The sequence below is a fragment of the Carcharhinus amblyrhynchos genome, chromosome 31 (assembly GCF_965287045.1).
Source record: "Carcharhinus amblyrhynchos chromosome 31, sCarAmb.v2.hapA, whole genome shotgun sequence".
Taxonomy (NCBI): domain Eukaryota; kingdom Metazoa; phylum Chordata; class Chondrichthyes; order Carcharhiniformes; family Carcharhinidae; genus Carcharhinus; species Carcharhinus amblyrhynchos.
In genome coordinates this window covers 8,557,107-8,572,158 of record NC_137354.1, presented here as the reverse complement: position 1 = coordinate 8,572,158, position 15,052 = coordinate 8,557,107, and the positions used below count along the sequence as shown (strand labels likewise).

Here is a 15,052-nt window from a genome sequence, read left to right as displayed (position 1 = left end):
TTCCTATCTAACAAATCTATCTGTCGATGCTGATCTGTGCTAATTTGGTCTTTATAGTCTGAGTATTTATATATTTAGTGTTGCTTCTGTAACTGGGAGTATTTTAATTGGCTTCCAACCCGAGTTTTGGTTTTCTACAACTACATGGGCCTAAAATGTATCATACAATCCCTACAGTGCAGCAGGAGGGTATTTGGCTCATGGAGCCTGCACTGACAACAATCCCACCCAGGTCCCACCTCTCACATTTACGCTATTAATCCTCCTGACACTTGGGCAATTTATCACGGCCAATCCACCTAACCCGCACATCTTTGGAGAGTGGGAGGAAACCCAGGCAGACACGGGGAGAATGTGCAGAACTCCACACACATACACAGTGACCCGAGGCTGAAATTGAACGCGGATCCCTGGCGCTGTGAGGCAGCAGTGCTAAGCAATGTGCCACCAGCGTTTTGGAGGTTCCCAAATAGCTTTGCGTCCAAGTGCTTAAGTCTGCGAAGTATTTGTTCTACGTAGCCAGTGTGCGACAACGTGTCGAGAAGTCTGGATGAAGCTCGGACTTGAGCTCCGTCAAATAATTTTCCCCTCGTGCTGAGACTTGACGGTGTTGCTAATTGCAAAGATCTGAACACGACCTAAGCCAGCACCGGGCTGTGTGAGGGTTTAACCGCACTGCTATCTCTCCCAGTCTGCACCTCTCTTTTTAGAATGGCTCACCAGCGATGCTGGGGGGAGGATGAACATTTTCTAATCCGCTTTTAAGGCACAGATATTGGAGTGGATTTTTAGTTCACGCAGTCAGCAGCACCGCTGATCAAATAACGTCAGTGCTGCTAAGTGAACTTTGCCCGGGAAGAGTGTAATCGGACAAGTGGATGATGTTGCTCTTTATGAATGATTGATGGGCAGTTCCTCTGTAAATGCAGCCAGTGTGATCCTGTTTAATGCCACTGCCTTGCACATAAGTGGATGAGCTGTCCTGAATAAAACCGTTTCTTTTACATGGCAAACTGCATTTTTGTTTAATAATCCCTTGCTGTGGTGTTTGGGATAAATTGGAAGCCAGAAATTAAAGAAGATAACAGAATGTACTTGCTGTACGATGTTTGCCGCATGTGGGTTTTCAGATGAGGTGAGAGCGTGGAAGCGAGCGGGCGTTAGGAGCAAAAGACGGAGAGCGAGCGAGGAGAAACGGCAGCAGAATCAGTCACAGCGAACGCGAGATCTGCTTTGTATCAGATTGTCAGCCGATACAAAAGATCTGGATCGGGAAATAATGGAGGGGGGGGTCAAGTAAGGAGAGGAGGGGGAAACGGTGGAACTGGGAACCACGCAAATAAAGTCTGGAAAAGTAGAGTGAAAGACAGAAGATGCACTGAGTGTAGGGCTTTAACAGGACGTGCAATTTGGATAGCAGTCTGACAGTGGTGTGGAAAGAAGGGGGACAGTGGTGAACTCTGAGTGCGTTTTGGTTTTGCACCCTAGCTATGTGTTCTGAACTTAGAGATCAACCTGTCTTCCCCTGCCAACCTTGACCCCACCCTCCAATCCTACTTGCTGCTTTGTTATTTCACATTATGTTTCCGATGGTTGCTGTCACCCCTGTTGTCAGGCCATGGAATTGGCAAATACACGGCAAAATCAAATGTCATGTTGTTATGAGTCAGGGCAGAAGGTTCAAAGTGCTCTGTGGAGATCGCCCAAACCAAAAGTTGTTTTTACTTTGAATTTGGCTAGGATAAGCATGATATGTCTCACTTAAGGTATGATTCAAATGACTCACTCGGGAGCTTTTATCAAACCAAGTTTATTTAAGAATATATTAACAAGTATAATAAGAAAATTAGCGAGCAGTGTTAACAATTACAAACAAAAAAAAATACAACCACAATAATGCATTAACCCTTAATTGGATATTAAAGCTGTTCCAACAAACCAAAACCTTTCAGAGATAAAACCCTTTTCACAGGCTTATCACAGCATAGATTAAAATCTCACTCACCTGGATTTGAGTCTTTTTGAAGGTTGCACTTTCCTTCTGGAAGGCAAAACGTTGCCTTGAGATAACCAGCAGAATTTTGGAATAGAACCTAGAGAGAGACGCTTCACCTCCTTTCTTGCTTGATGTTCCTGCTGAAACTAAAAACTAAACAGAGAGTTGTAGAAATCATTTTTTTAAAAAAAACCTTTCTTAAAGGGACACTAATCTCACAATGTAGAGAAGTGCAAAGTATTTTACTAGGAAGAGCAACAGAGGTAATATCAACAAAAGTGCACAATTCTAAACTGGGTGCGGGAACAGAAAGTCCTGAGGGTAGGTGGACAAATAGTTGAAGGTGACAAGGCAAGCAGTGAAAGTGGGAAATAAGACAGAGGGGACCTGAGCTTTATTTTTAGAGGCTCTGAGTACTGTTGTGAACCCCTCTGATTTCACTATGAGGGAATCCCAAATCCTAAAAGGGAAACTTGGAACACTAGCACTATCTCTCTCCCTCCCAATTTTTTTTCGCTTTCTGCAATGTGTTGATTTTAAATTCTGCTCAGTAAAAGGAAGTCAATGCATCAGTGCTGTCTCCGCCTATTCTGAGGAATGAATGGACCCTACAAGGAGCTTAGCTGGAGAGATTGGAGAAGCTGGAGTTGGTCTCCTTAGAGAAGAATAGGTTGAGGGAAGATTAGACAGGTGCTCAAAATTGTGAACAGGGCAGAAGAGATGGGGAGAAAAGAGTCGAGATCCAGAGGACTCCATTTGAGTTCGTTGACAAAAGGATCAATGGTGACATGAGGAGAAAGCTTTTTTTTTAATGCAGGGAGTTGTAATGATCTGGAATGCACTGTCTAAAGGGGTGGTGAAGGCTGATTCCATTGTGGGCTTTCAAAATGGATTTGGATTAGCACCAGAAGCACCCGACACTTGCCAGGCTGCAGGGAAAAAGAGGTGGAGTGGGACAGGCTAAATTGCTTTTGCTGGGAGCTCACACAGCCTTGCTGGCCCTAATGTCCTCTCTTTGCTGAATCCACGTGGCTTTTAATATGTGGCTTGGTGTCAAATTTCTGTTTGTTAATTCCACTGTGAGTCAACTTTGCAAAGAATGGGGAGAGATGTGAAGGGGAAGTGATTAATGGACAACAGTTTACTTTCCAAACATCAATAAAGATTAAAAATGCCCACGTTCTTCATTGAATCATAGAATCCCCACAGTGCAGAAAGAAGCTATTTGGCCCATTTGAGCCTGCACCAGCAACAATCCCACCCAGGCCCTATCCCTCTAACCCCGCGTATTTACTCTGTTAGCTCCCCTGACACTAAGGGACAATTTAGCTTGGCCAATCCACCTAACCTGCACATTTTTGGGCTGTGCGAGGGGCGGCACAATGGCACAGTGGTTAGCACTGTTGCCTCACAGCTCCAGGGACCCGGGTTCGATTCCCAGCTTGGGTCACTGCTTCTATGGAGTCTGCACGTTCTTCCGTGTCTCCATGGGTTTCCTCCAGGTGCTCCGATTTCCTCCCACAGTCCAAAGATGTGAGAGTTAGGTGGATTGGCCCTTAGTGCCAGGGGGACTAGCTAGGGTAAATGCATGGGGTTGTGGAGATAGGGCCTGGTTAGTGTTGACTCGATGGGCCGAATGGCCTCCTGATTTGATTTGATTTGTTATTGTCACATGTATTAACATACAGTGAAAACTATTATTTCTTGCACGCTATATAGACAAAGCATACCGTTCATAGAGAAGGAAACGAGAGAGTGCAGAATGTAGTGTTACAGTCATAGGTAGAGTGTGGAGAAAGATCAACTTAATGTGAGGTAGGGCCATTCAAATGTCTGACAGCAGCAGGGAAGAAGCTATTCTCGTCAGGTGGTATGTGACCGTAGACTTTTGTATCTTTCCATTCTGCATTGTTGGATCCTGTGATTCTATGACGCCGGAGCACCCCGGAGGAAACCCATGCAGACACGGGGAGAACGTGCAGACTCCACACGCAGACAGTGATCCAAACTGGGAAATGAACCCAGAAACCTGCTGATGTGAGGCAGCAGTGCCACCTTAAACAGGTACCCCAGGCTAAACCGCCACTCCTAATCATCTAATTAAATGGACTTTTGTACAGACAGACTTGACTGTATGGATGCAAGAAGAATTTCAATGTTCCTTCTGGATATTGCATGCAGTTTATTGTATATAAAAAGGAGTGTCAGCAGGCTCAGTAATTGGAGTTTTATTTATTACATAGATAGCTCAGAAGAGCTGTGGTTAGATATGAAAATAATTACTATTCTGAACTTTGAGCAGCCCATTTTACTTCCAGTAGCTCCTCGTAACTTTCTTCTTTGCGATTCAATTGCCTGTTTCTGTCAATAAAATGTTTCTTTTGGGGGAAATGTATTATTCAGTAATCGTGCATGCCCGGAGTTATAAGAAAAAAATTTATGCACACCTTGTGCCTGCGAATTCAGGAAAATAATTAACAGCAACCAAACAAATAACACTTCAAAAATAGGCTCAGGGTCCCAAGATGTGGAGCTGGAATTATTGCCAAACCCTTAGTGAGCTCAGAGTCGTGCAACTGTTATGAAGCTTATTTGTTAGGGGAAATTTGCATTCCCAGCGCAAAGTAAATATTAAAAGTCTTCAGCTGAAGGTAAGAAATTTAACTTGAGATTTGCGTCTGCGAAATGTATTTTGCTTTTTAGGTATTGCACTGTCTCAACGTGCAGGTTAGGTGCATTGGTCATGCTAAATTCTTCCTCAGTGTGCCCGAACAGTGGTTAGCACTGCTGCCTCACGGTGCCTGGGGCACAGGTTCGATTCCTGGCTGCGATCGCTGTCTGTTCGGAGGCTGCATGTTCTCCCTGTGTCTGCGTGGGTTTCCTCTGGGCGCTCCGGTTTCCTCCCACAGGCCGAAGATGTGCGGGTTAGGTGCATTGGCCATGCCAAATTCTCCCTCTGTGTACCCGAACAGGCACCGGAGTGTGGCAACTGGGGGATCTTCACTAACTTCATTGCAGTGTGAATATAAGCCAATTTGTGATATGAATAATAAATAACTAACTCGCCGCTTGTAATGTTTTCCTTTCATTGGCATGGCTGACTATGAAAAGAAACCTCACTTGCATACAAGTGGGACGTGGATTATTTTTGCACCTTTACTGTCTCGAGGGTGCACAAAACTCGCAGAAGTTGAGCTTGCTGCCAAATTATGTGCAACTCAGTCCGTCTAGCTGAGCGCCACAGGCCCTCATTATGGGCAAGAATAGGACAGCTGGGGTCCTGAAATGCTTGCCAATTGATGTCAGAGAGATCACTGACTGATCTTCACGCTTTCCTCTCCTGGCTGGCCTTCACTAATGTGAACCCATCCAAAACACTTCTTTGACGGCACTTGCCAAACCCACAACCTCCCTGGGTGAACCACGATAGCAGATGCATGGACGCACCGCCACTTGGAAGTTCCCCTCCAAGTGATACACCATCCTGGCTTGGAAATATAGCAGGAAGTCTCGCAACACCAGGTTAAAGTCCAATCTGTTTATTTGATAGTAAACCCACAAGCTTTCGGGGTTTGCCCCTTCGTCAGGTGAGTGGAGAGTTCTGGTCTCTCAGGGAATACAATAATAGTATCCAGAACCCTCCACTCACCTGGCAAAGGGGCAAACCCCGAAAGCTCGTGGGTTCACTATCAAATAAACCTGTTGGACTTTAACCTGGTGTTGTGAGACTTCTTAGTGTGTTTACCCCAGTTCAACGCCAGCATCTCCACATCTTGGAAATATAGCGCCATTCCTTCACTGTCGCTGGGTCAAAATCCTGGAATCCCCTGGCTAACAGCACTGTAGCTATGCCTTCCTCAGATGTGTGGCAGTTTATCAAGAAAGTGGTTGACCACCAACTTAGTCCCTCCAGTGCAGAAGGCAACCATTTGGCTTATTGAGCCTGCACCAACTCCCCAACAGAGCATCTTACTCAGGCCCTATTCCTGTAACCCCACATATTTACCTTGCTAATTCCTCTAATCTATACATTTTGGGACACTTAAGGGACAAGTTAGCATGACCAATCAACCCAGCCTGCCTGTCTTTGGACTGTGGGAGGAAGCAGGAGAACCCAGGGGAAATCCAGACAGACACGGGGAGAATGTGCAGACTCTACACAGATAATGACCCAAGGCTGGAATCGAACCTGGATCCCTGGTGCTGTGAGGCAGCAATGCTAACTACTGTGCTACCATGCTGCCTTTAATGGCGGGCCCTTCTCAAAAGCAATTAGGGATGAATAACAAATGTTGGCATTGCCACAAATACCCTTGTCACTCAGATGACTCAAGAGAAAACCTTTGCTACATCTTAATTACACGGTGGCACAGTGGTCAGCACTGCTGCCACATAGCACCTGGGCCCTGGGTTCGATTCATGGCTTGGGTCACTGTCACTGTGGAGTTTGTACATTCTCCCCATGTCTGCGTGGGTTTCCTCCAGGTGCTCCGCATGTCTTTAGACTGAGAGGGGAAACTGGGGCACCTAGAAGAAACCCACACAGACATGGGGAGAACATGCAGACTTCACTCAGACAGTGACCCAAGCCGGGAATTGAACCAGAGTCCCTGGCGGTGTCAGGCAGCAGTGCTGACCACTGTGCCACTGTGTCTACAAGCTATGCCTAATTCTCTCAGTACAACATATGGATCCTCGTGTGCTATGCTTTTGTTTCTGAAGTTCTCAGGTGGTCAGGTTTGGTTATACCCTGGTTATTACTGTATTATTTGTATTGGTTTGATAGACTTGAGTTATGCTACTGATACCTGTGCACGGCCAATCTGAACACTGGTTACGCTTTTATATTTGGAAACTGCCGACAAGATCACTGTTTATTTATGAGAAAAATGGAAGTTCCAAAAAGTTCGATGGAAGGCAGTTTTGGTGGTTTTTAATATTAAAGACATAGGGTCACAGGGAAAGGGTCGGAGTGGGCCTGGGAAAGATGTTCTTTTGGAGAGGTGGTGCACACTCGATGGGCCAAACGGCCTCAGCCTGCACTGTAGGTCATGAACGAAGCCCAGTCCATCACTCGAACCAGCCTCCCATCCATTGACTTTGTCTACACTTCCCACTGCCTCGGAAAAGCAGCCAGCTTAATTAAGGACCCCACGCACCCTGGACATTTTCTCTTCCACCTTCTTCTATTGGGAAAAAGATACAAAAGTGCAAGAATGCATACCAACCGATTCAAAGAACAGCCTCTTCCCTGCTGCCGTCAGATTTCTGAATGGACTTACCTCGCATTAAGTTGATCTTTCTCTACACCCTAGCTGTGACTGTAACACTACATTCTGCATCCTCTCCTTTCCTTCTCTATGAATGGTATGCTTTGACTGTACAGCGCGCAAGAAACAATAATTTTCACTCTGTTAATACACGTGACAATAATAAATCAAATCAAATAGGGATTTTATGGTAATTTTAAAACCAACTGCTCTCCAGCCCCTGTTGCCAGGGCACTGACTTCATATCGAGGATTCATTGAGCAATTTAACTTGAATGTTCCTTTGTGGCAATGCAGATGGTTTAGTTGACGGGGTGTCTTCTGAATCCTGGGAAGATTTTTATTTGGAGCAGCTTGTAGACACGGCAGACTCATTCTCAATGTCTCTTGCTACTGTGTGCTGATTAGATTCTCAAAGTGGACTTGCTGAGGGCAGGAAGGGTTACACAGTGAGCAGAAACCAATCGCGGTGTAATAACTGCAGTCCCCAGCCATCCCGACAGAGTTCACTCACTAACTCTCCCACTGTAGCCATGGCGAATGGGCTTTCTCTACGAATTAGTGTTTGCTGTTTACATTCTCTGATTTTATGGAGAAGCAGCAGGGCTGTCTGTGATTTGCCCGTCAGGAGTTCTCTACATGGACCTGCAGCCTGACTACACCACGCTGTGATCACTCCTCAAGCCAGCTGTTAGCTTGAGAAGTCTACTGGGCACGCCGTCATTCAGAATCTTCTCGGTGTGTGTCCTTGTCTGTATATGCGTCATCAATCTGACAGTGCGATTGAGAGTCCATACATGTGTGTGTGTTTGTGTATATAAGTGTGGATGTGTATGAGTGTGTGCGCGTGTTTGTGTGTACGAGCGTGCGCGTGTTTGTGTGTACGAGCGTGCGTGTGTTTGTGTGTACGAGCGTGCGCGTGTTTGTGTGTACGAGCGTGCGCGTGTTTGTGTGTACGAGCGTGCGTGTGTTTGTGTGTACGAGCGTGCGCGTGTTTGTGTGTACGAGCGTGCGCGTGTTTGTGTGTACGAGCGTGCGCGTGTTTTTGTGTGTGTATATAATCCAAGTTTGATTGCTCCATTCAGATTTATTTTATGCAGTAGACTCCGATCCTCAGCCCTGGCCTCGCAGCGTCAGTATTGGCCAAGACACCAGGCGGGTGCTTTCCTGCTTTTGCAAATATTGCCACTGCGACATTTCTGTGCACCTGAGAGGGGTGAATATGCCTCGTTGTAACACCTCATCCAAAAACAACGTGAAACTTCTCCTTTTCTCAATCGGTGGGGCGAGCAGTTTAAGCTCCGTGAAGCTTTACTACGAATTCAGCAGGGCAAAGCCTCTGCTGGGGAGAGGTCAGTCCTCAGTCTCAGTGTAGATGTTGACCCCATGTCTGTGGATGAGGAGACATGTTAATGAAGAAGAGTGGGTTGGGGGTTGGGGGGGTGAAATGTTGCCAAGCACGGACCTTTGGAAGGTACTGAAGGTGACCATACAGTGAGACAATCCAGCTGGAAACAAAGAACAACACAGCACAGGAAACAGGCCCTTCGGCCCAACGAGCCCGCACCACCGTTCTAACACTGAGTGCCCTCCTCTACCCATGACCTTTGTCTACACCTATTGGGGAAGATTGAGGGAAGACTAATTTAGGGACGATTTGTTACACTTAGGCTGATTGGTGGAAACATTCTGGGAGTGTTTGAAAAGATGGGACTGGGGCTGTGTGGGGAGTGGATCTTGTGAATTTGTTGCTGAGTATGAAATCTTCATGAGGAATTGTGTGACCACTTAGGCCGAATGTCAGATGGAGGCTGAGAGTGGACTGTACCGTCATTGAAAATGTCAGACTGGAACTAGGGCTGAGGCCCCTTCTGAAACTGCCCCTTCAGATGAAGCCAACCACAGACAGATGGGCAGACTGGAGGCAGAGAGTCACAGGGCACTGTGAGGAAGAGAGAGTGGAAATAGGATGATGGCTGGTGAGACCAGCAAGAGCCGGGAGGGTTTTGAGGAAGTGGCTGTTTTTTTAAATTCATTCATGGGACGTGGGCGTTGCTGGCTGGAGAGCATTTATTGCCCATCCCTAGTCACAGAATCCCTACAGTGCAGAAGGAGGCCATTCAGCCCATCGTGTCAGCGTTGATCCCATCCAAGCCTTATCCCCTGTGTCCCCACATATTTACCCTGCTAATCTCCCTGACACTAGGGTCAATTTAGCATGGCCAGTCAACCTAACCTGCACACCTTTGGACTGTGAGAGGAAACTGGAGCACCCGGCGGAAACCCTCGCAGACACAATGTGCAAACTCTGCACAGAAAGCGACCTGAGCCTGGAATTGAACCTGGGCCCCTGGCACTGTGAGGAAGCAGTGCTAACCAGCGTGCCGCCTTGAACTGAACTTGCTCGACCATTTCAGGGGCAGTTGAGAGTCAACCACATTTCTGTGGCTCTGGAGTCACATGTAGGCCAGACCAGGTAAGGACATTAGTGAACAAGATGGGTCTTTCCAACAATTGGCAATAGTTTCACGGTCATTAGTAGATTCTTAATTCCAGATTTTTTTTATTATTGTATTCAAATTCCACCAGCTGCCGTGCCAGGATTCGAACCTGGGTCCCCAGAACGTGAGCTGATTTTCCAGATTACTAGTCTAGCGATAGTACCACTGGGCCATCACTTCTTCCTCTGTAAGTGATGGATGGAAGGCATGTGCCTGAAGAATGGGGACCCTCCATATGGGCAGTTGTGACAGTGGGAAGAGGAACTCCTTCTCTTTCAGGTCATTGGTGGCCATTGGCTTCCATTGGACTGGTCTATGATGACGCACAGCTACAGTCACTTTCCGCTGCTTTCTGCGGCATGGCTGACCAGGAAACTCTCCGATCTTACTGCCTGGAAAGATTGTCGGGCTGGTAAACCAATGCGCTCCTCATTGGCCGGGGCACCAAGTCCTGGAGTGGGATTTGATCCTGGAACCTGTGACCCAGAGGCAAGGGAGCGACCCACTGCGCAGCAAGGCCTTCCGCTGAAGAGGAACTACCTGGACCTTTCTCTTCAAGTGGGCCTGCCCACCACTTGTAATTTATCCGATTGATGCCCTTTCTCATTTACCTGCTGGAAGCCATTTTATTGCCATCGTATCTCCCTCATGTTGCAGGGGTGTGTACCGGCGGTCCGGTCTAGCCACGCGAGACGCTTGCTGTGCAACACTGCTTGGAACTGATGGTCGTTCCTCTCGGCAGCTGCAGAAAAGACAAATGTCTCAGATCATTTTGTGCTAACCCAGCAATCAATATCCCCAGATCTTTCCAAGTGCTGTTGGTTTAGTAGAAAAAAAACAACACCTCGCCTCGGTCGGAGAACGGAATAGCCACTTGGCAGCGGAGGGGCATAAGCGATGATTTGACAGCCTGTTATTGTCTTTGCCGTTCACCGTCTCAAACTTTGTTCTAATTAACTCTGAGAACGACTTGTCATTTGGTCTTGGAAAACGGCCATTCTAATTAGGTGTTTTCTTTATCTCCCTTTCCGTTCTCTCTCTTTTTTCAAACAAAGCAATTTAAACATCGCTTTCTGGCTCACTGAAGCAATCTTGATGTGTTTTTTGTGTAGCCCCTTTCAGCTACTGAGCACCTGTCTGTGCACAGAACTGAACAACTAGAAACCTTGCGCAAGCAGCCGCGGTTCTGTCGAGACGCAGGTCCGACATTTTGGGTGTTGGAGCCCTCTGCCTATGATTTTAGGCTCCAGGGCCATTTCCAGGCCCAGGTTGAATGCGTGTGATAACGACTGTGCCACCACGCTGCCCTCAGTATCTCGATGGAGTGCTTCAGCAGACGCTGGCTGTCTGATTTGCATATTCTAGGGCCCTCATGACATCTGGGACGTCCAGTGCCCAAGTTTGGCAGTGCAACCAATGCCGGGGCAGATTGGGAGAAGCCTGTCTGGGGGTTAATTTGGTCTCCTGTGTGCCTGTTTTACACCACAGAAACGGGTGCCATTTGCACTGACTTTTACACCCTGCTGTCTCCAGGATTAATCACCATTCCCCAATGGGCTTGTCTTGACATCCTTGGGACTGCTGAATGTGAGTGCCGCGATGGAATTTTCCATCCTGATTATTACCTCCTGCGTGGCCCAGGTTTTATTTTGCGACTCTCGCGGAATGTCACTTCTGGCAGACTGGTTGATGAAGGCAACAATTTGTTAAACTGGTGTGGCTGCACTTCAGAAGGCAAAGGTCGTTTCCATTCATTCTTTTGGTTTGTTTTGTTGTTGGGACAGGGATTCAGAACCGGATGCCAGTCTGCTAATTCCACTCTTTGGAACATTGCTGGTGCTTGAACGTTTTTCTCCGCCTTGCAACACAGGATGTGTTAAACAGCGTTAACCTGATCAACACAATGTTGATTTGGGAATCAGGGCAAAGTAGCACTTATTTTCTTGCACAAACAATTTGGGCCGAATGGCCTATTTCTTGTGCTGTGAATTCTGGCTAATCTTGTACATGGTTGTTCCTGGTGCATTTGAAAACTTTTTTTTGGTTTATTCATTTGTTGGATGTGAGCATCACCTGTAAGACCATTACTTATTGTCCACCCCAATTTCCCTTGAGCAGAAGGGGAGGTAAATGTTCTTCTTGAAGCACTGCTTCAAGTGGACGTGGAGAGGATGTTTCCAAAAGCAGGAAAAACTAGAACCAGAGGGCGCAACCTCAGGCTAAAGGGACGATCCTTTAAAACAGAGATGAGGAGGAATTTCTTCAGCCAGAGAGTGGGGAATCTGTAGAACTCTTTGCCGCAAAAGGCTGTGGAGGCCAGGTCATTGAGTGTCTTTAAGACAGAGAAATAGGTTTTTGATAAGGGGATCAGGGGTTATGGGGATGAGGAAAAATATCAGCCATGATTGAATGGCAGAGCAGACTCGATGGGCCAAATGGCTTAATTCTGCACCTATGTCTTATGTTCATGTGCTGTAGGTGCATCCGCAGCGCTGTTAGGGAGGAAATGTGCCAGGATTGATTCAGTGATGAGGACAGAACGGTGATATAGTTCTGAGTCAGGGGACTGGATTGCGACTTGCAAGGTGGTGTTCCAATATGTCTGCTGCCCTTATCCTCCTCGGTGCCAGAGGTCGTGAGCTTAGGAGGTGCTGTTGAAGGAGCCTTGGCAAGTTGCTGTGGTACGCACAACTGCGACTGTGCGACAGAGATGGAGGGAGTGAATGTTTAAGGTGGTGGATGGGGCGTGAACAACAGGGTCGCTATGTTCTCAATGGCGTTGAACTTGGTGTTGAATATGCAGTAATATTGTTAGAATTCTGCAGAAGCCTAGGCTCATAATCTCAAGCAGCCTGTTTTTGTGTTGCAGGTACAGTAGCACAGTGGTTAGCACTGCTGCCTCGCAGCACCAGGGACCTGGGTTCAATTCCCGGCTTGGGTCACTGTCTGTATGGAGCCTGCACATTCTCCCCGTGTCTGCGTGGGTTTCCTCTGGTTTTCTCGATTAGTCTGAAAGACGTGCTGGTTAGGTGCATTGGCCGTGCTAAATTCCCCCTCAGTGTACCCGAACAGGCACCGAAGTGTGGTGACTAGAGGATTTTCATAGTAACTTCATCACAGTGTTAATGTAAGCTGATTTGTGACTCTAATAAATAAACTTATGGCCTAGTGAGAATGAGCAGGTGACTTGACAGTGAGGGGTTTATTAAGCAATTGCTGTTCACACTGATTTATTTTGTTATTCTTCCAGGGAATCTGGCTGTCATTGGGCAGCAATTGTTGCTCATGTTTACTTGCCCTTGAACTGAGTAGCTTGTTCGGCCGTTGCAGAGGGCAGTTTTGTAGTCAACCTAATGTGAGTCTGGTGTCACATGTAGGCCATCAAGGTGGTGACATAGTCGGTGGTTGATGGCGGCATCGTGATTATATTTTAATCCAAATACCCAGGGTCATGCTTTGGGCACCTTGGTTCAAATCCCACCACAGCAGATGGTAAAATTTAAATTCAGTAAATATCTGGAATTAAAATTTAATGATGACCATTGCCGATTGTCATAAAACCCACCTAGTTCATCAGTGTCCTTCAGGGAAGGAAATATGCCATTCTCTCCTGGTCTGGCCTATGTGGGACTCCAGATCCATAGCAATGAGGAGGCCTCTTAAATGACCTAACAAGGCAATTAGGGTTGGGCAATAAATGGTCTCCCAACCAATGATGCTCACATGCCATGAACAAATTAAAATGAAAATTGGTTCCGCACCAGTTCACTGGCTTAGTTCACAATCAACACTCCCTCAACCTACCAGTGTCCCAGCTATCCCCATTCATTACTGGATAGTAACTGGGCTGCCCCAATCTCTCTCCAGCCTCTAAACCTGGGTACTAACTATGGGTGTCTTAAAGCCATGCCATCTGAGTTCTGCCAATCCAACATTGTCACAAGTAAGGCTTACTGCGATGGAGTTACTGTGAAATTCCCCTAGTTGCCACACTCCGGCATCTGTTTGGATCAATACATCGAACCAGCACGTCTTTCAGAATGTGGGAGGAAACTGGAGCACCCGGAGGAAACCCATGCAGACACGGGGGGGAGAATGTGCAAACTCCACACAGACAGTGACCCGAGCTGGGAATCGAACCTGGGGCCCTGGCACTGTGAGGCAGCAGTGCTAACCACTGTGTCACTGTGCTGCCCAGCATGGATCAGGAGTTGAACAGCACAGACCTGGGGATCACACCAGGGGGTCCTCTTATTTGTCTGGATGCTTGACCTTCCCAATGGGCATTGCAGCTCCTAACTGGGTCATTAACAATCCACTAGTTCGACGCAACTGACTTCAAGAGAATGTGCACTTGTTTCAAAGTTACCAGCTTAGAATTTGAGTGGATCATCGAATAACAGGTGGGGCTAGAGACCATTCAACCCAATGTGCTTGAGTCATCTCCTTGATGGAGCTATCCATTAGTTGCAATCACCATGTCCCGTCCCCCCCCCCCCCCCCCCCCCCCCCCAACCCCAACCCCTGCTGAGTGTACTTTCTCCAAGATGTGGAGATCTTGGCGTTGGACTAGAGTAGGCACAGGAAGAAGCAGCTAGCACAAGCTTTCGGAGTGCTGCCCCTTCATCAGGTTCACCAGCCTCCTTCATTCACCTGATGAAGGAGCAGCGTTCCGAAAGCTTGTGCTACCAAATAAACCCGTTGGACTTGAACCTGGTGTTGTGAGACTTCTTACTGTGCTTTCTCCAAAGCCTTGTATATGAGAGTCATAGAGGTTTACAGCCTGTAAACAGGCCCTTCAGCCCAACATGCTACCCAGTTTTTAACCACTAAGCTAGTCCCACCTCCCCGCATTTGGCCCATATCCCAAATAGATTGTCCCGTCTTCAAGAATGTATCCCGTTTCCTTGTACCAGACAGTCTAATCCTATTGCATGGAATTCCAGGTATAAATGCTGCTCCAGGCACCTATGAACCCTCAGGTTTTACATACTGGCAGCAGCAGCACGGTTCTGAGTCTCTCAGCAGTTTTGTATTTTGAATTATTCAGTGACTGGGTGAACAGGCAATGAAAGTCACATCTTCAACGTGGGTATTTTTATCTCCGGTTTGTAGAATTTTAGATTCAGCTGAAATTGCCAACTCAGTACAACTGCTATCTGTATTGGAGTTGTCGGGATTGCTTCAGGTTGTAAGCTGGGTTGGGAAAAGGCAGTCGATTTGTGTAACATAAATAGGGCTGTGTGTTCGGAAAGAAGCATTGTCTGGCTATGGTTACGTGCGACC

The 15,052-nt window shown here is 47.1% G+C and overlaps 1 long non-coding RNA gene across 4 annotated transcripts in view; it reads left to right on the top strand.

Annotated features, from left to right (window-relative positions):
• Positions 1–15,052, top strand: part of LOC145360493 (uncharacterized) — a 400,843-nt gene that overhangs the window by 130,840 nt on the left and 254,951 nt on the right. The window lies entirely within an intron of this gene.